General features: G+C 38.6%; 2 protein-coding genes across 3 annotated transcripts in view; one reads left to right on the top strand and one right to left on the bottom strand.

The window, feature by feature from the left end:
- Positions 1–26682, bottom strand: part of AVEN (apoptosis and caspase activation inhibitor) — a 205671-nt gene that overhangs the window by 110521 nt on the left and 68468 nt on the right. The window lies entirely within an intron of this gene.
- CHRM5 (cholinergic receptor muscarinic 5) overlaps positions 20630–26682 on the top strand; it is a 99632-nt gene continuing 93579 nt past the window's right edge. For both annotated transcript variants that reach the window (XM_003272783.3, XM_003272782.3), the window contains exon 1: positions 20630–21426. The gene's annotated coding sequence lies outside the window, so the exon portion shown is untranslated. The remainder of the gene's footprint in view (positions 21427–26682) is intronic.

The following is a 26682-nucleotide window of genomic DNA, read 5'->3' as shown; positions in this document are numbered from 1 at the left end:
CAAGACAAATATTGTATGATCTCACTTATATGTGGACTAAGAGTCAAACCCATAGAAGTAGAGAGTAGAACAGTAGTTGCCAGAAGCTGGAGTGTGAGGGAAATGGGGAGATGCTGGTCAAAGGGTACAAACTGTTCAGTTTTGAGTAAGTTCTGGAGATCTAATACACAGAAAAGTAACTATAGTTAATATTACTGTATTAAAATTTTCTAAGAGTTGATCTTAGTATTCTCACCACACACATACAGGGCAACCACGTGTAGTGAAGGGTGTGTTAATTTGATCGGTGATCATTACACTATGTATACAAGTATCAAATCATTACATTGTACACCTTAAATAGATACAGTTTGTATGTGTCAATTATACCTCAATAAGCTGAGAGGAAAAAAAGAAAGACATCAAGGAAAAAACCCACAAGGGTGAACTTGTGAGAGGTGGGAGGAAACTAAAGCCAAAGCAAGATCTTGAAGAGCCTGTGTGGCATTCCTACCTACAGCACCAAAGCCTTTATAAAGGCCTGCATGTCGGACAGAGGCAAATAATTTTTAGTCTCCTAGGCTCCACTTGCTTCAAAACATTCTTCAAAGTATTTCTAAAGTAATTTCTGGCTGGGCTCAGTGGCTCACACCTGTAATCTCAGCGCTTTGGGAGGCCAAGGCAGGAGAACAGCTTGAGGCCAGCAGTTCAAGGCCAGCCTGGGCAACATAACGAGACCCTGTCTCTACAGAAAATAATAATAATTAGCAAGGCAGGGTGGCTCATGCTTGTAGTCCCAGCCACTCGTGAGGCCGAGGCAGGAGGATCACCAGAGCCCAGGAGCTCTGAGGCTGCAGTGAGCTGTGATTGCACCACTGCACTGCAGCCTGGGCAACAGAGTGATACCCTGTCAAGAAAGAAAAGAAAGAGAAGGAAGGAAAGGAAGGGAGAAAGGGTGGGAGGAAGGGGAGAGGAGGGAAGAGGCGAGTGGGGCGAGGAAGAAAACAAACCCACAAGGGCGAACTTACGAGAGGTGGCAGGAGACTTCAGCCAAGGCCAGATCTTGAAAAGCCTGTGTAGCATTCCAATGCACAGCACCAAAACCTTTATAAAGGCCTGTGCATGGGAGGGAGGTTAAGTATTTTTTAGTTTCTCAGGCTATACTTCCTTCAAAACATTCCTCACAGTATTTCTAAAATAATTTATTAACAATTAATAGTTTGACCATGTCAATTTAATACTTCTAGACATTATTCCCAGAACCAAAAAGTCTAAACCAGCCTTCAAAAATTCCTTCATTTCACACACCGGGGCCTGTCGTGGGGTGGGGGGAGGGGGGAGGAATAGCATTAGGAGATATACCTAATGTAAATGACGAGTTAATGGGTGCAGCACACCAACACGGCACATGTATACATATGTAACAAACCTGGACATTGTGCACATGTACCCTAGAACTTAAAGTATAATAAAAAAATGCAATTTATTAGCCATCCAAAATAAAAAAATTCCTTCTTTCATTCCCCTTTCCCTCCTCTAACAAATCTCATTATACCTTAGCCCACACTCTTCCATTTTCATCAAACCTGTCTCCTTGAAGGCAAACAAATAAGGTAGAAGATGGAGGTAAAGGATACTTTCTAAGTTACAGAACCATGTCTATTAACACAACATCACACACATAATGAATATAAAATAATGATAAGAAGAAATTGTTTAGGAAAGACCATACTAGCACAGAGGAAAGTTTGATAAATAGACTCAAAGTAAAAATGTATCTTTACTGAGAAGATGCTTCTATTTCTCAGAGAAATCACTCCCAACTCCATCTGGAAGGCTGGATAAGACCAAGGCCAAACATTAATTTGCTAAATACTTACCACACACAATGCACCATCCACACCCAAGTAAGCAGAGCTCTAGAGCTCAAAAATCCATTTGATTTCAATAGCAAGATGTATAGATTATTCAGGGTTTCTGTGGTTGCAGTAACAAAAGATATATTTTAGAACAAAATTCTGTCTGGTCTAGCTTTAGAAATAAATCTGCACCAAGGTGGATATATAGATAACAGCAGCTCACAAATGGGTGGAAATGATATTATCTTCAACAGCAAGATAAGTCAGCCTGTCTTCCACATCAAAAAGGGAAAAAAAATCACTCCAGGTTCAAAGGTACAGATAGAGGGAGTTGGAGGAGGCAAAGCATTAGCAAAGAGAGCAATATACCAATATACCAAACCATTAGAAGATGACTCCTAAATCTATCCTACTTTATCTGTCTAGATAGATGCTTGCCCATAATTGGTACACCTGTAGTAACCTGGTTAGCAGGAAATGAGAAATTAAGTCTCATCCACTGTAATTTCAGTATTTCTTCCCTTTCTGAGTCAGATACCAACATACTCAATGGCAAAAAAATTACAATGATTCTCCAAAAAGATAGGAAACTGCATAAATAATGAAAGAGTATTACGTCTTTTTTAAAAACTGGCTCCCAAAACAACATAAATGAAAAAACAGATATTAAATATGCATTTTTTGTAATAACTGCACAATTTTACCTAATCTTCTGAGATTGTTTAACTAGATGTGGAACTGAAACTATCCAACTGAGGAAAACAGCGTGGACAAGAATTTATCAATCAACCAATAAGTATGTTTGAATGCCTAATAGGGCACAATAGGAAGACACCTACATATGCCCAAAACACCAAGTTGGACAGGTCATACACCCTTGTCCATAAGGGGCTCAAGAAAAAAACAAACACTTCATTTCAACAACACAGAGATCCCTAAGCATCCCAACATTTATATTAGAAAATAAAGACTTTTCGGCCGGGCGCGGTGGCTCATGCTTGTAATCCCAGCACTTTGGGAGGCCAAGGCGGGAGGATCACGAGGTCAAGAGATCCAGACCACAGTGAAACCCCATCTCTACTAAAAAAAAAAAAAAAAAAAAAAAAAAAAAATTAGCTGGGCGTGGTGGCAGGCGCCTGTAGTCCCAGTTACTCGGAGAGGCTGGGGCGGGAGAATGGCGTGAACCCGGGAGGCGGAGCTTGCAGTGAGCCGAGATCGCGCCACTGCACTCCAGCCTGGTGACAGAGCGAGACTCTGTCTCAAAAAAAAAAAAAGAAAAGAAAAGAAAATAAGACTCCTCATCTCAGGATACAAAATCGATGTGCAAAAATCACAAGCATTCTTATACACCAATAACAGACCAGAAAGCCAAATCATGAGTGAACTCCCATTCACAATTGCTACAAAGAGAATAAAATACCTAGGAATACAACTTACAAGGGATGTGAAGGACCTCTTCAAGGAGAACTACAAACCACTGCTCAACGAAATAAAAGAGGACACACACAAGTGGAAGAACATTCCATGCTCATGGATAGAAAGAATCAATATCATGAAAATGACCATACTGCCCAAGGTAATTTATAGATTCAATGCCATCCCCATCAAGCTACCAATGACTTTCTTCACAGAATTTTTAAAAAAAACTACTTTAAAGTTCATACGGAACTAAAAAAGAGCCCATATTGCCAAGACAATTCTACGCAAAAAGAACAAAGCTGGAGGCATCAGGCTACCTGACTTCAAACTATACTACAAGGCTACAGTAACCAAAACAGCATGGTACTGGTACCAAAACAGAGATATAGACCAATGGAACAGAACAGAGGCCTCAGAAATAACACCACACATCAACAACCATCTGATCTTTGACAAACCTGACAAAAACAAGCAATGGGGAAAGGATTCCCTATTTAATACATGGTGCTGAGAAAACTGGCTAGCCATATGTAGAAAGCTGAAACTGGATCCCTTCCTTATACCTTATACAAAAATTATTTCAAGATGGATTAAAGACTTAAATGTTAGACCTAAAACCATAAAAAGCCTAGAAGAAAACCTAGGCAATACCATTCAGGACATAAGCATGGGCAAGGACTTCATGACTAAAACACCAATAGCAATGGCAACAAAAGTCAAAATAGACAAATGGGATCTAATTAAACTAAAGAGCTTCTGCACAGCAAAAGAAACTACCATCAGAGTGAACAGGCAACCTACAGAATGGGAGAAAATTTTTGCAATTTACCTATCTGGCAAAGGGCTAATATCCAGAATCTACAAAGAACTTAAACTTTCAAGAACTTAAATTTTCAAGAAAAAATCAAACAACCCCATCAAAAAGTGGGCAAAGGATATGAACAGATACTTCTCAAAAGAAGACATTTATGCAGCCAACAGACACATGAAAAAATGCTCATCTACACTGGTCATCAGAGAAATGCAAATCAAAACCACAATGAGATACCATCTCACACCAGTTAGTAAGGCAATCATTAAAAAGTCAGGAAACAACAGATGCTGGAGAGGATGTGGAGGAATAGGAATGCTTTTACACTGTTGGTGGGAGTGTAAACTAGTTCAACCATCATGGAAGACAGTGTGGCGATTCCTCAAGGATCTAGAACTAGAAATATCATTTGACCCAGCGATCCCATTACTGGGTATATACCCAAAGGATTATAAATCATGCTGCCATAAAGACACATGCACACGTATGTTTATTGTGGCACTATTCACAATAGCAAAGACTTGGAACCAACCCAAATGTCCATCAATGATAGACTGGATTAAGAAAATGTGGCACATATACATCATGGAATACTATGCAGCCAGAAAAACGGATGACTTTATGTCCCTTGCAGGGACATGGATGAAGCTGGAAACCATCATTCTGAGCAAACTATCACAAGGACAGAAAATCAAACACCACATGTTCTCACTCATAGGAAGGAATTGAACAATGAGAACACTTGGACACAGGGAGGGGAACATCACACCCCGGGGCCTGTCGTGGGGTGGGGTGAGGGGGGAGGGATAGCATTAGGAGAGATACCTAATGTAAATGATGAGTTAATGGGTGCAGCACACCAACATGGCACATGTATACATATGTAACAAACCTGCACGATGTGCACATGTACCCTAGAACTTAAAGTATAATAAATAAGAAAGACTTTTCAATCTGCGTCTAGTCCCACAAACTCAACGCTTCTTAACTAAGATAAATAATGTCTGAGTTATCAATATCAACATTTTCTCAATCATTAGATTTTCTACCCAGAAAAGTCCCTGAAAGGGCCACCGGAAGGTACCAAATGGTTATCTTTCTACAGCTTTGCACTGGAGTGAGTACAAGACATTTTGGATAATGCCCATCTGTACAATAATTCAATATAAAATAAGCTTGCTTTTCAGATACCATAAAGAATACTATCTTTCTGACACCACAGTATTGTCTTTTTAAATTTTTTTTAAATGTAATCTATAACCTTAACTGTAAGAAAATACTATACAATCTTTGTTGGTCAGTATTCAAAGTATTCTATTAGGTGTACTTTTTTCCCTTAATCTTTTGCCTTAGTGACTCATATTTGGGCATAGGGTTAAATTAAAAAAAAAAAAATCTAGATAGCAACCAAACTGAGTGAGAAGGAAAATGTAAATCAAGTTAACTTGTTGGTTTGAACATGTAATTACATTCTTTTTTAGGAATGTAAGCAATCAAGAATATCATTAAATATTTGGTGCTCTATTTGCCCCAATATGTATAAATCTGCAGGTATAATCCACAATGTACAATGCTTAAAACTATATTGTACCACACAGAATTATAACATCCTAGACCAAAAGGTATCTCAAGCAGTTATCTATTAACCTCCAATACTAAACTAGTCAGGAAAAATGATGGTAACTTCATTTTAAAAAGCATTATGAATTTTAGAATTCTGAAAGTAAAATGAGTGATGAGGCAGAAGTCATAGGAAGATAAGAAATGTCGGGGGGATGGGAATTAAAAAGAAAAGCACCATTCTGTTAAATTACATGCATTACTTACTTTTCCAAAATTAAACACTAATAGTTAATCTCTCTCCTAATCAGTTACTTATGCTACCTATACCTTTGCAACCAAAGGGAGACACAGGCATGACTGCACGTTTTTGTCCTAAGCATTCAGTGATGTAACGTAATTCACTGTAAGAGAAGCTACGAACAGCAATAAGCAGCTAAACCAGTAGAGATGTGTTTCATTTATTCAGCATCTTCAAATACATTCTCCAAAAATTAAATTTGAGACAACCGAAGAATATATCTTTAAATTATAATTTGTTAAAGAGTGTTAAATTTTCATTCCATTAAAAATTCTATTTTAATGCTTTCTTAAATGGAAAATGCTGGGAATAATGTAACCTCTTGGGGTAAGTGACTCCCTTGGGCCATTATCTTTAGGGCCATCTGCCTACGCGGTGACCAGCATTTGTAGTTATTGCGTGTAGCTATCTAGTGTCCCTGCTTCTCCCATGACACTAGAGCGCCAGCTGTCGCTCCTTGCTAAAGTCAACACACGTGCCCCTACATTAGCTCACCTGTCCTGCTCTAATGTGCTGGCCCTACCTTTTCCATTTCCATCTCCCCGCTTCTCCAATTCCTCTCAACTTGAAATGCCCTTCTTCTCCAACACTGTGCATCCTCACTCTTGCCAGTGCAAAGTGTAATCAAACTTTCTGATCTCTGTCAATCTGATAACTGAAAATACGTATTTCAGTTTAATTAATTTGCATTTCTCCTATGAGTGCATTGAGCATCTTTTCACATGTTTAAGAGCCATTTGCATTTCATTTTCTGTGAACAGTCTGCTCATAGCCTTTGCCCAGTTTTAACAGGCTTGTTAAAACACATTATGTATGTTGGAAACCAGTTCTCTGTAATGAGTCACTATCCTATCTCCCCAACCCACACACACATAATCATTTATCTTTTGGCCTTGGTTATGGTGGGTTTTACCGTGCAGAAATTCGTCACTTTTAGATAATCAGATTTAATAGCCCTGTATTTCTGAATTTTGTCCAATATTTTAAAACACCTTCCCTATTCTGACATTAGAAAAGAGTATGTCTGTGATTTGTCCTAATGTTTTTATTAAAGTTGTTGTTTTGCACTAAACTTTTTGGCACATGTTGACATCATCCTGATACGAGGTTTGAATCCCAATTTTTTTCCCAGATGGTGAACTCCACTTGGACCAACACCATTTTCCTGACAAATCCATCTTTTTCCCCAGTGATGTGAAATGCTCTGGAGTTTTTTTGGGTTTTTTGGTTTATGTCCTCATTGTCTGATATTTAGAACTTCTGGAAAAATAACATTCAGATAAACCAGGAGTAAGATAGTTTAGATTTAAGGCACTGCCTTGCACCCTCTTAAAATATAATAATTTGTTTTACCTGTGAGCTCCTCAGGAACGGTACTGGGAGCCATGTGCCCTTCTACGGCTAATACACGGTAAGTGCTTATTAACTGTTCTTTGAATGAATAATGAACTACATTTTTTAAATCTAAACAGATTTCAATTCTCTTAGGATTTGGAAGAGTTCCATGGTCACTGTTGATTAGCCACATGTATATCCCAAAGGGTAACACTGCCAAGCTTCCTTGTCCACTAGAGATCTTTCTTCTTTGACAAAAAGTCCTTCAATATAGTCGATGTCTAGGATCTTCACTAGAGTCAATAAAAATTTAATCACAATTCGACTACATCACAACCACTATGGAAAACTATTTTGGCAGTTTCTTATAAAATTAAGCATAAATTTACCCTAGGACCCAACAATCCTACTCCTAAGTATTTACCCAAGAGAAATGAAAACATATACCCACAAAAAGACTTGTATATTAATGTTCACGGAAGTTTTATTTGTAATATCCCAAAATTGAAACTGAATCAAATGTCTGTCAACAGGAGAACTGACAAACAAATTGTGATCTAGTCACATGATGGAATGCTAGTCAGCAGGTAAAAAGGAATAAATCCCATGCAACAACATAGGGGAATCTCAAAATCATTATATTGCATGAAAAAAAAGCCAGACATAAGCAAATACTGAGTAATTCCATTTGTGCAGTCCAGGAAGAGGCAAACTAATCACAGTGCTAGAAATCAGAACTGTAATTGCCTGGGGAGAGAGGCAAAAAGGGCGAAGAGGGCCTTTCTGGAGTGGCAGTGGTATTTTATATCAGCAGTTTCCAAAGTGTGGTCCCTGAACCCAGTGGCACTTGGGAATTGTTAGAAAGTTGAATTCTCAGTCCTCACCCCAGATCTACTAAATCTGAAACTCTGAGTGGGAGTAGCAACTTATGGTCCATCAAGCCATCCAGGTGTTTCTGATGCACACTAAATATTGAGAACCACTATTCCATAACTTGTTTGTAGAAGTGGTTACACAGGTGTACATAAATTGTCAAAGCTTATCAAACTGTTAGGATTTGAGCATTTTATATGTAAATTATACCCCAAATTTTAAAATGTGGATGAACTTTTCAAAATATTATCTTTAACTAAATCTGTCTTCTTCTCCTGTTTTCCTTACACTGATAAATTGCAAAATAATTCACCTAGACGCTTGAATAAGAAAACTTCTTCTCACCATGCGCTGTGGCTCACGCCTGCAGTCCCAGCCCTTTGGGAGGCAGAGGTGGGTGGATCGCTTAAGGCCAGGAGTTCAAGACCGGCCTGGCCAACATGGCAAAACCCCATCTCTACTAAAAATACAAAAAAAAAAAAAAAAATCAGCCAGGCATGGCAGCACACATCTGTAATCCCAGCTACTCAGGTGGCTGAGGGAGGAGAATCACTTGAACTCAGGAGGCAGAGGTTGCAGTGAGCCCAGATCATGCCACTGCACTCCAGCCTGGGCAAGAGAGTGAGACCCTATCTCAAAAAAAAAAAAAAAAAAAAAAAAAAACAAAAAGAAAAAAATAAAAAAGGAAAAAAAAAAAAAAGAAAGAAAACTTTACACTTTTCCCCATACAGCCAATCACATCTGCTAAATTAACCTTTGAAACATGCCTCTTCTTCATTCCTAATCCTCCATTTATACTCTTTCTAATCCCACCATCCTAGTTCAACAGGCACCTTTATTTTACCTGGTCTGGTAGAATAGCATCCAGCTCTCATTTTCCAATTCATCCTCTAAACTGCTAGAGCTATTGCTCTATGCCATAGGTCTGCTCATGTCTTTTAGCTGCTTTTTTAAAGCTCACAGCGCCTCTCTATCTAGAGCATAAAATCTTCACTCCATAGTGGGGCACCAAAAACCTTTGGTGACCTGCTTTCAGCCCATCCTATCCAGTCTCCTCTCAAGCCATTGGTCTCCTCAGACCTGGCACCACATCAACATCAGCAGGGTCAAGATTTTCCCAATATGCCAAGCATATGCTTGCTTCTGATTCTTCACTCAAGCTGCTTCTCACGTCTAAAATTCCATCTTCCCAACCTCCCTGCATGGTGCAATCCTAGCTACCCTTTAATATCCAGCTGAAACATCACCTCATTTGTGAAAGCTTCCTGTCATCAAACCCAAGGCAGAATTAATTACTCTCTTCTCTGACCTTACATTTTCCTACTAGATACAATGATTACCTGTTTATGCCATACTTTTTTAAATACAAATTTCAGTCTTCAAGGACCTGAATGTGCAGCAGTTTTAGGTAATCTCTTTCTATCACTTCCCTGCTTATGACCTTTCAATAGGTCCCTCTTGCCTACTAAACAAAGTTCAGATTCCTCAGCAGGAAGTCCATTCCAAGTCTACCTTCAGGCCCCTTAATGCCTCTTTAACCTCTCTCACTACTCCCTACACTTCAGTCACAGCCACAGCCCTCCAAGCACCACACTCTTGAACCCCCAGACTCTACCTAGGGGCAGAGGGAGGCCCCCTCCTCTCTCCACACCAGTGCCCACTCCCCAATCCCTCTAAAGACAGGTCATTAGGTTCAAGCACTAAGAATAAGCAACAAGGAAGGTCAGACACCAGGTGAACTGGAATGAGAACAAGGAAGGAAAAGAGGCAGAGCTGATCCTTCTCTGCAAATGCTGGAGACATTATAATGAGTAAAGCATGGTGTCTACCCTGGAGAAACGTTTAGTGGAGATCAGAAAGACATATAAACCAATTTTTACAACACGGAATGTGACAACAGAATGAATCCTATTATAGCAGAAAGGATATATATCAAATACACAAAGAGACACATATGCAAAAAATGAAAGGCATGTCATGGTGAGATTTAACCAAAAATCAAAAAGATCACTAAGCGGAAGATGCCACTGAACTCCAACATCTGTGCAGTAGTGTATAACTACTAGATTTGTGTCGGATGACTTGCCTAAGGGTGAAAAGGCAAGGCAAGGGCCTTGTCAGATGACCCTTCAGAGCCTCAACTTCCTCTTTACAAAATAAGGGACCGTGATCAGATATGGAGGTTTCTTTTAGAAATAAAATACAAATTAACAAAAGCAGAATCCTACAAACCAGATATATGAACCTCTTTCAACACAGGGGGAGAGGAGAATGCCTTTTGGAGATTTAAGTATGAGGCAAAATCAAATTAATAAATAGAATTTTATATGTCACGTCTGTGAATGTGACACTGAATTTTAGGATCCTGAAAATTGCAGCTTATAATGGAACTGCTGACACAACCTCAACCATAGCAGCAAATGTGCTACGACAATCAGGTTGTTATGGCAACTAGAATACTTAGGTTAAAATGAGGAAGAGAGTTTGTGTCTCGTGTGTGTGTGTGTGTGTGTGTGTGTGTGTGAGAGAGAGAGAGAGATTTTGTTGCCACTTCCACTAGAAATATTTTTTAAATGTTTTATATTTAATCTCAGAACTACATTCATCACTTAGCACGTAAGTATATTATTAATGCTTTGGGATTTAAAAAATGAACTTCTTAAAAAATAAAAATGAACTCTTTTTAAGGGGTTCAAAGAGCACCTAACCAATGTCTACAGCTGACACAGCTTAACATACCTCCCTGACATCTCCAGATTAAACTAGCTATTTCCTCCTTCATGTGAGCCCCATTTATCTTCTGTTCTATAGCTACTTGAGTATAACATAAAGATAACATTATTCCTTGATATGCTTGTCTTCCCCAGTCCATTCAGCTGCTTGGGAGGAGAGTTTATCCCTTAGTCATGCTCATATATCCAGTGTCTAGAACAATGCACGTTTTAGGTGCTAAACTGTTTGTTGAACTGAGGACTAAAGTATCAATCTTATCAAATTTTAAATATGAAGTCTTTACAGAAATAATGTAACTACTTTTACCTTATCAAATGTATTTCTGGTAAAAATATTTCTTTTTCTTTTCTTTTGAGACAGGGTCTTGCTCTGTTGTCCAGGCTGGAGTGCAGCGGTGAGAACTTGGCTCACTGAAGCCCTGACCTCCTGGGTTCAAGCGATCATCCTGCCTCAGCCTCCCGAGTAGCTGGGATTACAGGTACACACCACCATGCCTGGCCAATTTTTGTTTTGTTTTGTTTTTGTTTCTTTGAGACAGAGTCTTGCTCTGTCGCCCAGGCTGGAGTGCAGTGGCGCAATCTTGGCTCACTGCAAGCTCCGCCTCCCGGGTTCACGCCATTCTCCTGCCTCAGCCTCCCAAGTAGCTGGGACTACAGGCGCCTGCCACCACACTTGGCTAATTTTTTGTATTTTTAGTAGAGACGGGGTTTCACCATGTTAGCCAGGATGGTCTCGATCTCCTGACCTCGTGATCTGCCTGCCTCGGCCTCCCAAAGTGCTGGGATTACAGGCGTGAGCCACCGTGCCCGGCCGCCTGGCCAATTTTTTGATATTTTATAGAGACAGAGTCTCACTATGTTGCCCAGGCTGGTCTCGAACTCCTGGGCTCAAGCAATTCTCCTGCCTCAGCCTCCTAAATCTCACACCTACTGGGATTAGAGGCATGAGCCACCATGGCCAGCCATAAAATATATTTCATTTCTCATTATACATAAGAATTTCTCTTATTAGAGAAACCGATAAGTAAATGGTATGTCTCATAGGAGGAATTATTGGCTAGAATTTTGATTCTTAGGGTTCTACTGTTCTAACATATCGACTGTTAACTAGTTACAAGATCTGCACCCTTGGGTGAATGCCAACCTCTGAGATGCTCAGCATTCTCATCTAGAAAATGAAGTGTCTGCGCTGGGCGCGGTGGCTCATGCCTGTAATTCCAACACTTCGGGAGGCCGAGGCAGGCGAATCACGAGGTCAGGAGATCGAGACCATCCTGGCTAACACGGTGAAACCCCGTCTCTACTAAAAATACAAAAAAATTAGCCGGGCGTGGTGGCGGGCGCCTGTAGTCCCAGCTACTTGGGAGGCTGAGGCAGGAGAATGGCGTGAACCCGGGAGGCGGAGCTTGCAGTGAGCTGAGATTGCCACTGCACTCCAGCCTGGGCGACAGAGCGAGACTCTGTCTCAAAAAAAAAAAAAAAAGAAAGAAAATGAAGTGTCTGATCATCTGAGAAGAGTGTGTTCCTGTGAACGAGTATAACCAAGAAATCTTTTTAGAAAATTAAAGAAATGTTCCATATCAAAAATCATTCATAGATGATTTTAAAGAAATTATTTTCAACCAGCTTTGGGGGGCAGAGTACAGCATATGTATTCCTAGAGTGGCTATATCCCACCACACCCCACACAGAAAGATTGATTCATTAATTCCTATCTCACTGAAATACTTGCACGGAGAGAAGTTACGATTGGTAAGTGTTACATGTAAGTGGCAGAGACAGGAAAAAACAAGTTAAGGTTAAAAACCATCATGAAAAACAAAGGAATGGGGGAAAGAAGGAACTATTTACAAAAATAACATGTAACAGTGTATTGCTTCTCACATATGTCAATTGTAAAGTATTCCTTCACATGCCTCAAGTATTTCAGAAGGTAAGAATTACCAGATCCACAGCCCATCTTGTTCAATATTCTCTCTCTTGATTTCCCTTTCCCAAACCTGTTCCTCATCCAGCTTCCCCAACTTCAGCATATTGCATCTCCAGCCACAGTTACTCAAGCCAGATTTCTCAGGGTCATTCTCAATACTCCTCTCCCCATCATACCTAGATACCTAATTCATCAGCAAACTATCATTTATACCTCCATATATTCCTGTAATCTGTCCCCTTCTTTCCATCTATTATTACCTTAGTCTAAGGAATCATCGTATTTTCCCTGGATCATCATCATAACCTCCTGCTATTTCCTAAATTTTTTAACATGCCACATCAGACTCAAATCCTTTAAAAACATAACAAATCACTAAATTTCCCTGCATAAAATCTGTCTATAATTCCCCCCTTATCTTCTGCATATCATACAATTATGATCAAGATCATTTTCATGTATTCATGTTCCCACTAAAATGTGTATGTTGCCAGGCATGAAGGTACATACATGTAGTCCCAGCTACTCAGGAGGCTGAGGCAGGAGAATGGCGTGAACCCAGGAAGCGGAGCTTGCAGTGAGCCAAGATCGCGCCAGTGCACTCCAGCCTGGGCGACGGAGCGAGACTCGGTCTCAAAAAAAAAAAAATTCGCATACAGAAGTATAATCATTAAGCAGATAATGACTAAATCAAAATTGTGGCCTTCCTAACATGGGATAACTGAAGAGAACAACTCCTAACAGTTAGATGCCTGTATGAGAAGGAAAAGAGCACTAAAATTTATTGTGTAAAATGGGTGGCAGGACTAAATTATCTCTACAGTCCCTTCCAGCAGTAAAATTAAATTAAATTCCATAATAATTATGACAACTGTTGACATCTACTAAGCATCTGCCCTCTCTGTGCCACGCACTGTGCTAGGTGCTTTGCATGGGTTACTCAGAATACGTCCCTAAGACTGTTACTAGGAGATACCTGTCTATTTATTTATTTATTTTATTTTATTTTTTTAATTTTTTTTTTGCACACAAAACAATAAACATTTTCTAAAAATACATACAAACAAAAAGATGCATATCAAACATATTAGGAAGGTTGCACATGGGAAGACGGGGAATAGAAATGGGGGGTGGGAATTAAAGAAAATAAATGAGAGAGGGACTTTGTATGGATCAATGATAATAACTCAATCCTCTATTTGACAAAGAAGAAGGAGAAGAAAGAGGAAGAAAAAGAAAGTGGGATAAAGGATCAGAAAGGGAGGAAAATAGAGAAAATTAGAGTACGACTCCAGGGTAGACCTGTTTTGTTGTCACTGGGTTGGTTGGTTGGTTGGTTTGTCTGTTGTATTTTTCATATGTTTTGCCATGTTGGCCAGGCTGGTGTCGAACTCCTAGCCTCAAGTGATCAACCCGCCTTGGCCTCCCAGAGTGCTGGGACCACAGGCGTGAGCCACCACGTCCAGCCCCCACATTGCGTCTGGCCTCCGTGGTAGACCTCCCAGACGGGGGGCGGCCGGGCAGAGGCCCTCCCCACATCCCAGCCGGGGCGGCAGGGCAGAGGCGCTCCCCACATCCCAGATGAGGCGGCAGGGCAGAGGCGCTCCTCACTTCCCAGACGGGGCGGCCGGGCAGAGACGCTCCTCACCTCTTCCCAGACGGGTGGCCGGGCAGAGGCGCTCCTCACCTCCCAGACGGGACGGCGGCCGGGCAGAGGAGCTCCCCACATCCCAGAGGATGGGCAGCCAGGCAGAGACGCTCCTCACTTCCTAGACGGGGTGGTGGCCGGGCAGAGGCGCTCCTCACATCCCAGACGGGGCAGCCGGGCAGAGGCGCTCCTCACATCCCAGAGGATGGGTGGCCAGGCAGATGCTCCCCACCTCCCTGACGGGGCGGCGGCCGGCAGAGGCTGCAATCTCAGCACCCTGGGAGGCCAAGGCAGGCGGCTGGGAGGCAGAGGCTGCAGCAAGCCAAGACCACGCCACCGCACTCCAGCCCGGGCAACACCGAGCACCGAGTGAGCGAGACCCCGTCTGCAGTCCCAGCACCTCGGGAGGCCGAGGTGGGCAGACCACTCAAGGTCAGGAGCTGGAGACCAGCCTGGCCAACATGGCGAAACCGCGCCTCCAGCCAAAGAAAAAAAACCAGGGAGGGGTGGTGGCGCGCGCCCGCAATCCCAGGCAGGCTGCAGGCCGAGGGAGGAGAATCAGGGGAGCCGGAGGCAGGGAGTCTGCAGCAAGCAGAGTACAGTCCAGCCTGGGCAACAGAGGGAAGAAAAGAAAGGGAGGGAGGGAGGGAAGAGAGGGAGGGAGGGAGGCATGGAAGGAAGGAAGGAAGGAAGGAAGGAGGAAGGAAGGAGGGAGGGAGGGCGGAAGGAAGGAAGAAAGGAAGGAAGGAAGGAAGGAAGGAAGGAAGGAAGGAAGGAAGGAAGGAAACCTGTCTATTTAAACACCCCTAACAGACAAGAGATCCAAGAGGAAGGCAGATCCTTTAAAATTTCTCTGATATAAAGCAAAATGGAAACGGAAGGTCTAAAATCTCTGTGGGATCTGCCTTGTTCACTGAGACAGGCAGTAGCTGGCTTTTGTATGAAGTGCTTCCCTAAAGATCAGATGCCAGAGCTGCTGAGAAGGGTATCAGAAAGTAAAAAACCAGGACCCAGCCGGGCACGGTGGCTCACGCCTATAATCCTAGCACTTTGGGAAGCCGAGGCAGGCGGATCACTTGAGGTCAGGAGTTTGAGACCAGTCTGGCCAACATGGTGAAACCCCGTCTCTACTAAAAGTACAAAAATTAGCCAGGCATGGTGGCAGGTGCCTGTAATCCCAGCTACTTAGGAGGCTGAAGCAGGAGAATTGCTTGAACCCAGGAGGCAGAGGTTGCAGTGAGCCGAGATCGCACCACTGCATTCCAGCCTGGGAGACAGAGCGAGACTCTGTCTCAAAAAAAAAAGAAAAAGAAAAAGAAAAAGAAAACGAACAAACAAAAAAACCCCAGAGCCCATCCAAATAATCCTATTTGCCCCCAGAGAATGGCTCCTTGCCAGATTGATGCAGTATCAGGGCTCATCAAGAAAGCCGGAGTGATCTCGCTACAGAGAGTATTAGTGGGGCATTCACAAACTTAGAAACCTAAAGGTCTCCAGTCATTAGGATCTAAAAGGATGTGATGTGGGTGTGCCTAACATGACATCTTGTGACCACACGTTTCAAATGTTAGTGTCCCCACTGGCCTACAGGGTTCTTAGGGTCTAAGTCCTTACTTTAAAAAAAAAAAAAGTCTACCCCCAGGACATAGCATAGTTCTAGAACCTGGAATATAAGAAGCATTTCACAAATACTTAATGAGGAATATTAGTACCCAATCTCCCCCCGAACATATCTGTTCCACTTACTAGGGTATGGTTGTAAAATCAGAGCTTTCTAAAGTGTGGTCTGGAGACCTCTAGTGGTTGTCTGCAGTTCAGTATAAGGTCAAAATCTTAAGGATGACAAATTAGGAAAGAGCCAAATATCAGGTCACAGGTTAAGGCCTGAGATGAGTGAACAAAGTGGGTGCTATGGTAGAGGAATAAGCTAAAGAAGTTTAAAAATGAAAGATTTGTTTAAAGTGTCTAAATTAAAAGATAAAAATGCAATCTTTTTTTCTCCAACAAACTGATGCCAAAAGAAAAAAAATGCAATCATTTTACCCGAATGTAATACATATGAAGACAGCAACTGTTTCCTAATAATCAACTGCATTGCAAAGTACAGCAAATCTAGTTCATATCCCCCCTCATACCACTACTTAGTTTTTAAAAAAAAAATTTAATAGAACATAAATGAATAGTATTTTAAAACACATTGCTATTTGAGAGGCCATAATACAATTTTGGAATGAAAAAAAATCACCCTTTATAAATTCAAGACATAGAAAACAAGAAGAACACATTCCCTATATATTAAAGACAGTCAACTCTCCAGGTTATCTAAGATCTCCAAGAAACTGCAGATCTCATTTTTGTAGAATGTTAGTTATGCTGGAGAGACGCCACTCTTTCAACATTATACTGAGAGTCTCACGCTTAAGTGGAATGATCGTTATTCTCAGTAGGCAATCTTACTGGACTTTAAAACCACCTAGGCTGGGTTCATACCACAGTTCAACATCTTAATAACAGGGTAAACTTGAACAAGTTACTTAACCTTTGTGTACCTCAGTTTCCTTCTTTATAGAAGATGAATGATAACAGTCTGCCTCAGAGCTGTTAAAAGTAAATGCATTATAAATCCAAAGAACCAAGTGCACTGGTCTTGTACCTAGTAAGGAATCAATAAATGTTTATTATTACAATTAATGTGCTAAAAATGGCATGGCATGACTCACGAAAGTCAACAAAGATTTGATTTCTTCAACAAGAATTTAAAAGCATATTTATTTTAGAAACAGCTTCCGTAAGTCCACAATACTCTCTTGAAATGCAACTTTTTCTCTTCGTTTATTAACTGAAAAATAATCACACTCAATTGAGATTATAAATATTGAAATGCCCTAAAAGTAAGCCGCTGCCATGGAAGAAATCATTAACCACAAATCCTACTCATTTAAAAACTGGAGAGCATAAAGGAGAGATTTTTTTCTTTATAAAAGTATTTATAATTTTGTAAAGAACTATGAGCGTAACTCTAGGTATGGACCAAATGTTCTAGCAAAAAAGGACCTTGTAAAAGAAAAAATCATTTATCTTATACATAAATTCATTTGAAAGTCTATGATGCTTCTGAAGTTGTTTAGCCAACTTTACAGTGGGCAATGGGAGAGTTTAGTTTAAATATGAGAATACATGAGTTGTAAAAAGGGAGATGAGAAGCGAGACATCTGAACAAAAGAAAAATGTGCTTTATTATATGTATGAAAGAAAACATAAAAGTCCATATCCCTAAGACTTTCCTCCTCCTCCTCATATTTAGGGTGGAAAAACAAGCCATCCACCCAACTAGCTACTCAACCTATTAGATCTCTGAACAATACAATTCATGTAGACAACTCCTTGCTTCAAAGCAGAAAGTTCATCCCATAGAAAGTAAAAATAAATACAGCTTTTTATTAAAAAAAAAAAAAAAAGAACAACATCAGGAATACCAAGAGCAAAGCCTTGGAGAAAATTACTTTCCACAATGGCTGAAGTATAATTTGGAACTCTATAGGTCAGTACTTAAGTCAATGTTTTTCTATTAATTCAGTTTATAGCTAAAGTACTGAGAGATAATGATATGAAATATTTGCACCCAAAATACATTCAGAATCTATTATTCCAATTCCCTCTATAACCACTTTTTCACCCACCCTACAAAGTTCTCCAGCAGAACCTGCATATTTACGAAGTGTTCTCCTATGTTGACATTGTATTATAAATGACCGAGAAAAATTTCAGAGACAACCTGGAAAGAGAATGGAAGCATTTTTGCTCACCTTTTCCCATTCAGCTTATCTATATTAAATGGTGATGATCAGTAACTATTTACTAAGCTTTCAAAAAGTGATTGGCACATATAGTCCTTGTTCAGCAAGATTTAAAGGACAAGGCATAATTTGAGAACATAAAGTGTAACACAAAGCTCCCAAATGTTCATGCCATAACATGACATATGACAAGAGATACTCAAAAGTGAGCACCTTGGGAGAGAGGTATTCTATTGCCCTCCATAAAAAATGGGAGCACGGTCCTCAGCAGTGGCTTTGAGCTTAGATGGAAACAGAAAATTATAATTTCCATCTACACCTCTTTAATGGCTCCCCATATTCACCACCCCCATTCTCTTTCATCCAGTCAATTTGAAAGATGAGATGAGATAAGAATAAGAAGAGAGAGAGAACCTGAATGAGAATGAATTTCGACAGGTGAGGGTGCAGCACACAAGTTATTTTCAGGACCTCATGCTATTCTATTCTTGGAAAAGTTAAGTGAACAGCCAAATGTTATGCTTTACCAGAAAGGAGCTAGGAGTTCAAACTTCACAGAAAAATTAAAATTCATTGGGAAAAAACCTTGATGTTAATGAAAAACATATATAATATTATAGCCATCGATCCTCATAAACACAATGGCCCCATTTGATAGATTTTTACTTCTCTCATTTTGGATCTCCACTGAACTCTAAGTCACATTCAATCATTGAAATGGCTTAATAATCAGTGGCTTAAAACTTGGGGTATTTATTATAGAAGTGACCAGTATATAATGACCAATCATTACCATATGAAATTACAATCCTTTTCAGTATCATGCAATGTTAAGTGGGAAAAGTTCAAGAAAACATTCTAAAGATACGTTCTCTTGCATAAATATTCCTATTACAAATGTGTGTCAAAGACCACTACAAAACTAAAATTTACTTCTTTCTCATACATGTTCATCTAAGTCAGTGTTTAAAATTCTATTGGCTAACAATTAAAGTGTATACTTTGTCTGGATTCCCACTCAGAAAAACCTACATAAAGACATAGTTTCTGAGACACAGGAATTTAAAATGAACTGGATATTATATGACTGCAGAGGATTACAGCCAATGTGTTAGGTGTGATAATGGCACAGGGTCATGTGAAAAAGTGTCCATACTTTAAAAATATACATACTAGGCCGGGCGCGGTGGCTCACGCCTGTAATCCCAGCACTTTGGGAGTCCGAGGCGGGCGGATTACGAGGTCAGGAGATCGAGACCATCCTGGCTAACACGGTGAAACCCCGTCTCTACTAAAAATACAAAAAATTAGCCGGGCGAGGTGGCAGGCGCCTGTAGTCCCAGCTACAAGGGAGGCTGAGGCAGGAGAATGGCGTGAACCCCGGGGGACGGAGCCTGCAGTGAGCCGAGATCGCGCCACTGCACTCCAGCCTGGGTGAAAGAGCGAGACTCCCTCTCAAAAAAAAAAAAAAAAAAAAAATATATATATATATACATACTAAAGTACGAATAGGTGAAATGAGATTTGCTTTAAAATATTTTAGCAAAGAATTTGACAGTTATTAAATCTGGGTAATGAGTTTCTGGAGGTTCGTGTATTATTTTTGTATTATTTTTCAGAGTTTTGTGTAAGTTTGAAATGTTCCATAATAATTTTTTAAAGATTTAAAAACATATTGTCTAGATACACTCATAAAGAACTCAGGCAGGGAAAAAAACGTTTAAATTTAAAATTTAAATTTTAAACTGAAGTGCAGTTTTAAAAATTTGAATTTTAAATTTAAAAACAAGTACAAAAATTATGAAATTGACATTTAAAAATCTATTCTTTTATACAGCTAATCTGGATTTCATCTAACTTAAGAAAAAGCTTTAATGAAGACCCTGTTAAAAGTTTGTATCAAATGAGGACTTATAATGCTTTACTCCAGAGCAACAAAACGCATATGCCCAAAAGATGTATAAAAACAGGCATACATTTAGAAAAAAAAAAAAAGCAGCCTTTTCTCTGCTACAAATGTTTAAAACTCAGAGTATACTCTATCTCAAAGACTTTTAAAAATGATTTTCCATCGTTAGGGAAAACCATATGAGAAAATAACTCAGCAACATGTCTGTGAATAATGCCTAGCAAAGCTTAAAAAAAAAAAAAAAAAAGCTTCTAGCCAAAAAGACTAACAGGAAAAAAATGAACATTTTCAAAAGCACTTTGGAACCTTATTCCAGCTACCTCCATGCTAAGCCCTCTTTTCCTCCCAAAATACGTCACTTAACTGTCTGTCAAATAACTCTTGCCCATTCTACCTGATCACACTCTGAAGCTGCAGCTTTTCCTGGATTCGCTTCTCAATGACAAGCTGTTCAAACAGAGAACACCTATCAAAACGAATATCATCATCTGCTCCTTTCTTTCTTCCTTTCAGGATATACTGCTGTCCAGCAGCGGAAGTAATTAATGAGTTTCTTATGTATGGCAGCGTCATCCCATCAGTTTGCTGTCTGGTTTGAATAGCTCCTATCAGCTCTTCATTCATGCCAAGTACGCTCACCGTCCAGAGACATGATAAAGCCGTACTTCCTTTTGGATTTTTACCTCACTATTCAAAAAACAGTGTACCAGAAGCATAGGTTACAAAGCATGAGGAGGACAGAAGAAATGCCTGCATCTTCTACAGAAAGGAAGCTGATGGACTGAAAAGTTGGTATGGAGAAAGGAAAGCAAGAGAGTGCAAGAACATCCATGCTTCTAGTCCAGATAATGTTTTTTAAAGCAGCTTGATTTGGAAGCGTGTGTAATTCTGAAATACGAACAAGCAGAACTTTTCCAGGGGATAAAATGCATATAGGAACAACCAGGATTTCTCATTGCTGAAGCATTCAATGAATCTTTAATAAGTTCTCAACACTCAAATTGTCTGTGGTCAGATCAACTGCTGTTATCAGATAAAGGCAAAACTCACCCTTCTGGTTCTATAATCCTATTCAAATGGAGTCTTCGTCTACCGCATACTATCCTAACTAATGCTACAGGATTATCAGGAATACAGATATAAAGACACTGCAAGAAATAAAACACTGGCAAAATAAAACATGAAAGGAAAATAGAGAAGGCATTTCAGGTCTCGAAGCTTACTATTTCCGGCCAGAGTTCAAATTACTGAGCTTCAAACAAACCACTGCCAGGTAAGATTTAATTTTATAACCTTAATTTATATCTTGTCTACCGAAATTAAATCTGCTCGTGCTGTGAATGAGATAGTGGATTTGAATTTCTTGCAACCCTTCCTTAAGCTTTTGCAGATTTAAGCTGAGGTAAACACTTGTTTTTACTTATGCTGCATAAACAAGTCACTCATAACTAGATAATAAAGCATCCAAAACTCTCATTCATTTTTCATTGAATTTCTCTCATCTTTGTCTTTATTTTATCCCAATTTTGTTTTATTTAATAGCTTGAAAAAAATGCATGAAGAGAGCCCTGAATGGTGCATAAGAGCCATTCACAGATAATGTTTACCAACAATATTCAAATGAACTTTGTTTCCCAGAGTACTTGATTGTCAAAGAAAAATTAATAAGCATTTTAAATATTTCTATTCATATAAAGTAACAAAAGCTCAATGACTGATTTCTATTGTTACGGAGAAAAAAAAGCTGTGATGTCATTTCATTCATACTAAAGAAAAATAATCTCTACTAAATCGAGGTATAACACTCTTGTAGGATAGGGCTAATTTATCCTAAAGATACTAGACATTTTTATAACAGACTAAATGAAGACATTTTTCTGATTTAACAAGAGGATAAAAAGATGAAAGATGTCTGGTACCTTAAAATCTCAAAAGCTCTGACTCAGGTCAGTGGTCCAAACTGTAAAATGCAAAGCACTAGTGAAGCCATCAAAGAATTTTAAAAGATACAGTGCCTTTTAGAAATTCCCTAGAAATCACTGCATAATGAGACTTCTAGAGTGACAATCTTATGTAAAAACAACAAAACGTTATCATTTAGCAGAAATCCCAACCACACTGGTTTTCATGTAAGTTTCATTGGAAAACTTAGGTCCAAAGCACCTTATCATAAAGAAGTCCTACAACAAATAATATTTCTATTATCTTAGAAGAGAGGAGACAGGGAAACAAGAGCATATCACACCTAACTACGGAGATCTTCTGGTAATATACATAAAGTTATCAGAAGTAAATATTCAACACTTGTCTAAAAGTAGTCAAATTAGAAATTCTCTTCCATTTCACTGAATTCTTTCCTTTTTTCAAATTTTAGTTAAGGGAGTAAATTATATGATCCCTTCAGGCTTTTCAAGACAGTCTATAAATCACCTTAAATATCATAAGTCTTTTGCATCTGAAGTCATTACAGAAACTTACCTGTCATTTTCCAGTACCAAAGGAAAGCAGCAATTTAATACAAGTAGTGATTATCTAATACACCAATTTGTTTCAGAGAAAAAGATGTTTATTTGGAAATCTCGAAATACTTCTTATGCATACCAGACATAAGTAAAAGTTAAGGGTGGTATTGTTGCTGTTTACCTACACTGAGAAATAGCTGAACCCTTAAGGGTTCTTTTCATCTGTTCCCTCCTTATTATGATATTACAGTTTGTAAACAGACATGATTCAAAAATATGTAGATATTTTAAATGAAGAATATTAATCAATATTTTAAATTATAATTAAATATTTTTTAATTAACTTGGACAAAAGTATGAAATTTCTATTATGCTCAAACAATTTGCTTCCAATAAATAGAATTAAAGGGGGCAGATAACAATATTCCTTAAGTATTCTGGATTTTATTTACTCATTGTAATGTAAACAGAGACTCATATCCCACTAATTTGGGGGCTTTGTTTCTATAACTCACCTTCTAATGACAATGGCTGGGCAAATGAATACTACCTTGCTCCACCCCAATTTGGTCCTTGTGAGCATCAATCCCAGTGAATTTTCACTTTCTTTCCTTTCCAAATCAAGGCTTTGCTCTATAATAACCCATTCAGAAAAGTGATTATTGAAGTTTCAGTAACAGCTTTCAAAAAAATACCCTACAGCAATTTAGAATAATATGTATTTTCTTCATGTAGGGTGAAAAAAATTGAAAACTGCTTCAAGTTTACATCTCATGGGTACAAATGATGAGGGATTTTATGCTAGTACCTGAAGATTTGGTTTATTTATAAGAACTTTTCCCTGTTATTGACAGATTTAACAATTAAAGAGATTCTGAATGGTCTTGGGACCTGCCTACTTGTTTCCGCAATTTAGAATGTATTTCATTCACACATACTATATAAAAGTATTATATTGTAAAAGTAATGTGATTGTGTATCATTAATTCCTTTCATAGAAATGGAGCAAATACTTTGGCTGCCATATCCTTATAATAATACCTATTGCTATATCCTTAAATTCTGGTCATTTTAAATTATCCAAAAGCTATAAGCTTTTTATTTAAATTATGATAAAATAAAAATAGGCATCTAGGTCAAAATGAACACATCCATTTCATGTATGTTGACATAACAATCTTAAAAAGTAATTTTTGTCTGAAATACCAAGCAACATAATTTTGTATATAAAATTAGAAACATACCTAAAATTCATTTTTCTGTGTTAGCATTTAACTTAAAGGGACTGACATTGCATAATATTTTTAAATGCATTAAATATATATTTACTTATATCTTCATTATTATAACTTTAAGTTTTCATAAGGAATTTTTTTCATTCCATTATAATGGCACAGTGTTTCAAGCTTAATTCAACCGGGCATTTCAACTAGCCAATATATTTGTTCCTTATTATGGTTAATTTTCCTTATGAAGTGACCAAATTTGAATAAGAATGTGGTTCACCATGAAGATTCATCTTCTCTCCAGCTTCTTCCTGCTGCGAGAGAACAATCTTTGGTTTGTGACATCACAACCTGTGACTGGGAAGTGGCTCTGATATCAAACAGAAGATTATATGCTTTCAGTGTGAACTAGCTGAAATAGAGATGTAAGCACTATTATTTCAAGTCATATCACCAAGACACTAAAGAGATGCAGGACAGGAACTGAATTAGAGAAAGATGCTTTTATTGCATTTGTCACTTTTTCAGCATCAACTATTAAAGATAAAAGTACCATCTCACAGTTTTCTTCATTAATAATTCAAAAGCGGGAGTAAACATCATGTTGGTTAAATTCACAGACCATGATAAAATGAGAGTAAGGAAAATACCAGTAAGCAAGCAGACAGTCATGAAAGAGGCCTCTAGAGAACTGAGGAATAGATGCAAAATTTCACCTTGGTTCAAGCAGAAATACTGATGCTACTCAGAAAATTGAAAAATTACCACAACACCCAAAATGGAAAAGACAGTGTCTCTGAATGAGAAAGAGATCCCTAAATATAGATTATAAAGTGATCCCATGACATAGATTAATTAATATCTGACACATGGACTAGTATGAGGGCAGGGAGGGGGCTGGTTAACACCTTTCTAAAAAAGCATGGATTTGTTAAAAAAAAAAAAAAAAAAAAAAAAAACAGAAAACGAAAACAAAAAAAAAGGACTCTCTTTAATTAGCAAAACTACTGTGTTCTCTGAAAGTCTTCAAAAAATATTTGTAAAAAATAAATAAAAATAAATGAGGAGTTAGGGTTCAATAAAGGAAACAAAAATGAAAGCTCCTTTTACAAATACATAGGCATATACAGACCTCTTTGTGTAATCTTTGTTTGCAACAGTAGCCAAAGGACAAAGCAGACCAACTAATCCTTCCACACTGAACACATGTGCAGTCTGTCCTTTGATTAGTGCCAATACCCTGATTCAGAGTATCAGTCATTTGTGACTGACCCTCCTAGACTCAGAGCCTATACAAAGATGATGTGTAAAAAATACAGTAACAACTCCACGCATAATTACAAGTCAAGCTGAAGTCTCATTATCTACAGTTACACAGATTGCTTGATCCAGTGGTGTGTAGAGAATTCTTAAAGCATTTATTCAGTCCTATGTACCGGTTCATTACAACCAATGGGTTATTCAGCAGTTGTTTAAAGATCTGACATTCTCCATTTTTCGTACTGAAATTATTAGTGAAATAACTCAAGAATCTGGACGAATCAGAAAACATTACCACTTTTATAGACATTGTTTGATGTCACACTGTTGTCATCATCAGACTATGTGGGCCTTCTTATTTCCTGATTATCACTATAGAAATGTAGCACTGAATAATGTGTTCTTTAAGAAGCAAAAGCCAGAGATGATTTCCAGTTCAGCTATCACTAAAAATCCTTAGCTATTTATAGAATTTTTTGGCACAGTAACCTAGAAAGCTGTTGGTGTAAATCTATCAGGCTCAGTATATAACATGGTACAACTCTAAATATTTCATCAACTGTATACCTTCCCTTCATTTGTGTTGCAAAGACAGTCCTCTACATGCAGAAACTTCTGGGTAACTTCTGGTAATATCTACAGAAGAGCTTCTCATGCCTAGGAACTTCCCCAACACTTTGAGGATACTTCTTTTATAACACCTTGTTAGATTGCATTGAAAACCTATTTATGGCCAAGCACAACCTGTAATCCCAGCACTCTGGGAGGCCAAAGCTGGAGGATTGCTTGAGGCCAGGAATTTGAGACCCACCTAGGCAACATAACAAGACTCCATCTCTATAAAAAATTTAAAAGTTAAAAAAATAAGAAAATCTATTTATATAGTTGTCTGACATATAAAATTGCATTTTTCATGGTTGAGGGCCTTAAGAATAAAGACCACATCTAATTTATCTGTCGATTCCCAAGGTAAGCTCAGGACTAGTTAATCAGCAGGTGTGTTAAATGAATGTGAAAATGTACCTTAATGCATTCTCAGGTACAATCTCAGACAGGAGAAGAATAGTGATCCTAAAATATACCTCAGCTATATTTCACTGATAATAGGCAAGTAGGTAACTGCAAAAAAGTCTAATGAAGGAGTCTTTTAAAGTAGTTTATACTGAAATAATAGCTATAAGGAGATAATATCTGTTAGGGATATTATATGATATTATGAGGTATGCAAATACAGGATAGCAAATTTATCCCTTATGCTTTTGCTCTATTTGACATAATGGAAATCACGTTTGCTATACTACTAGATCTAGAATTTCATCAATAATCCAAAAGGATCTAAATTGGTCTTGCTATTAAAAAGTGACTTTAGGGGAATTTGAATAAGTACTTTGCAAATGAAATTGAAGAGATACTACAATCATCTTTCTACTCAAAGATGAGTGGAGAAAGTGACACACTTAAAATCTTACATTTATTCTATTGGATGCTCTCCCTGCCCCCTCTCCCTCTTTCACTCTCTGTGAGGAATGAATGTTTGCAAGTTACCTATGTTATATCTCCCCAAGTCATCTCTTCTCCTTA

This window comes from Nomascus leucogenys, chromosome 6 (genome assembly GCF_006542625.1).
Source record: "Nomascus leucogenys isolate Asia chromosome 6, Asia_NLE_v1, whole genome shotgun sequence".
Lineage (NCBI taxonomy): Eukaryota > Metazoa > Chordata > Mammalia > Primates > Hylobatidae > Nomascus > Nomascus leucogenys.
The sequence above is the reverse complement of the archived record's forward strand: the minus strand, read 5'-3'. Positions and strand labels throughout refer to the sequence as shown.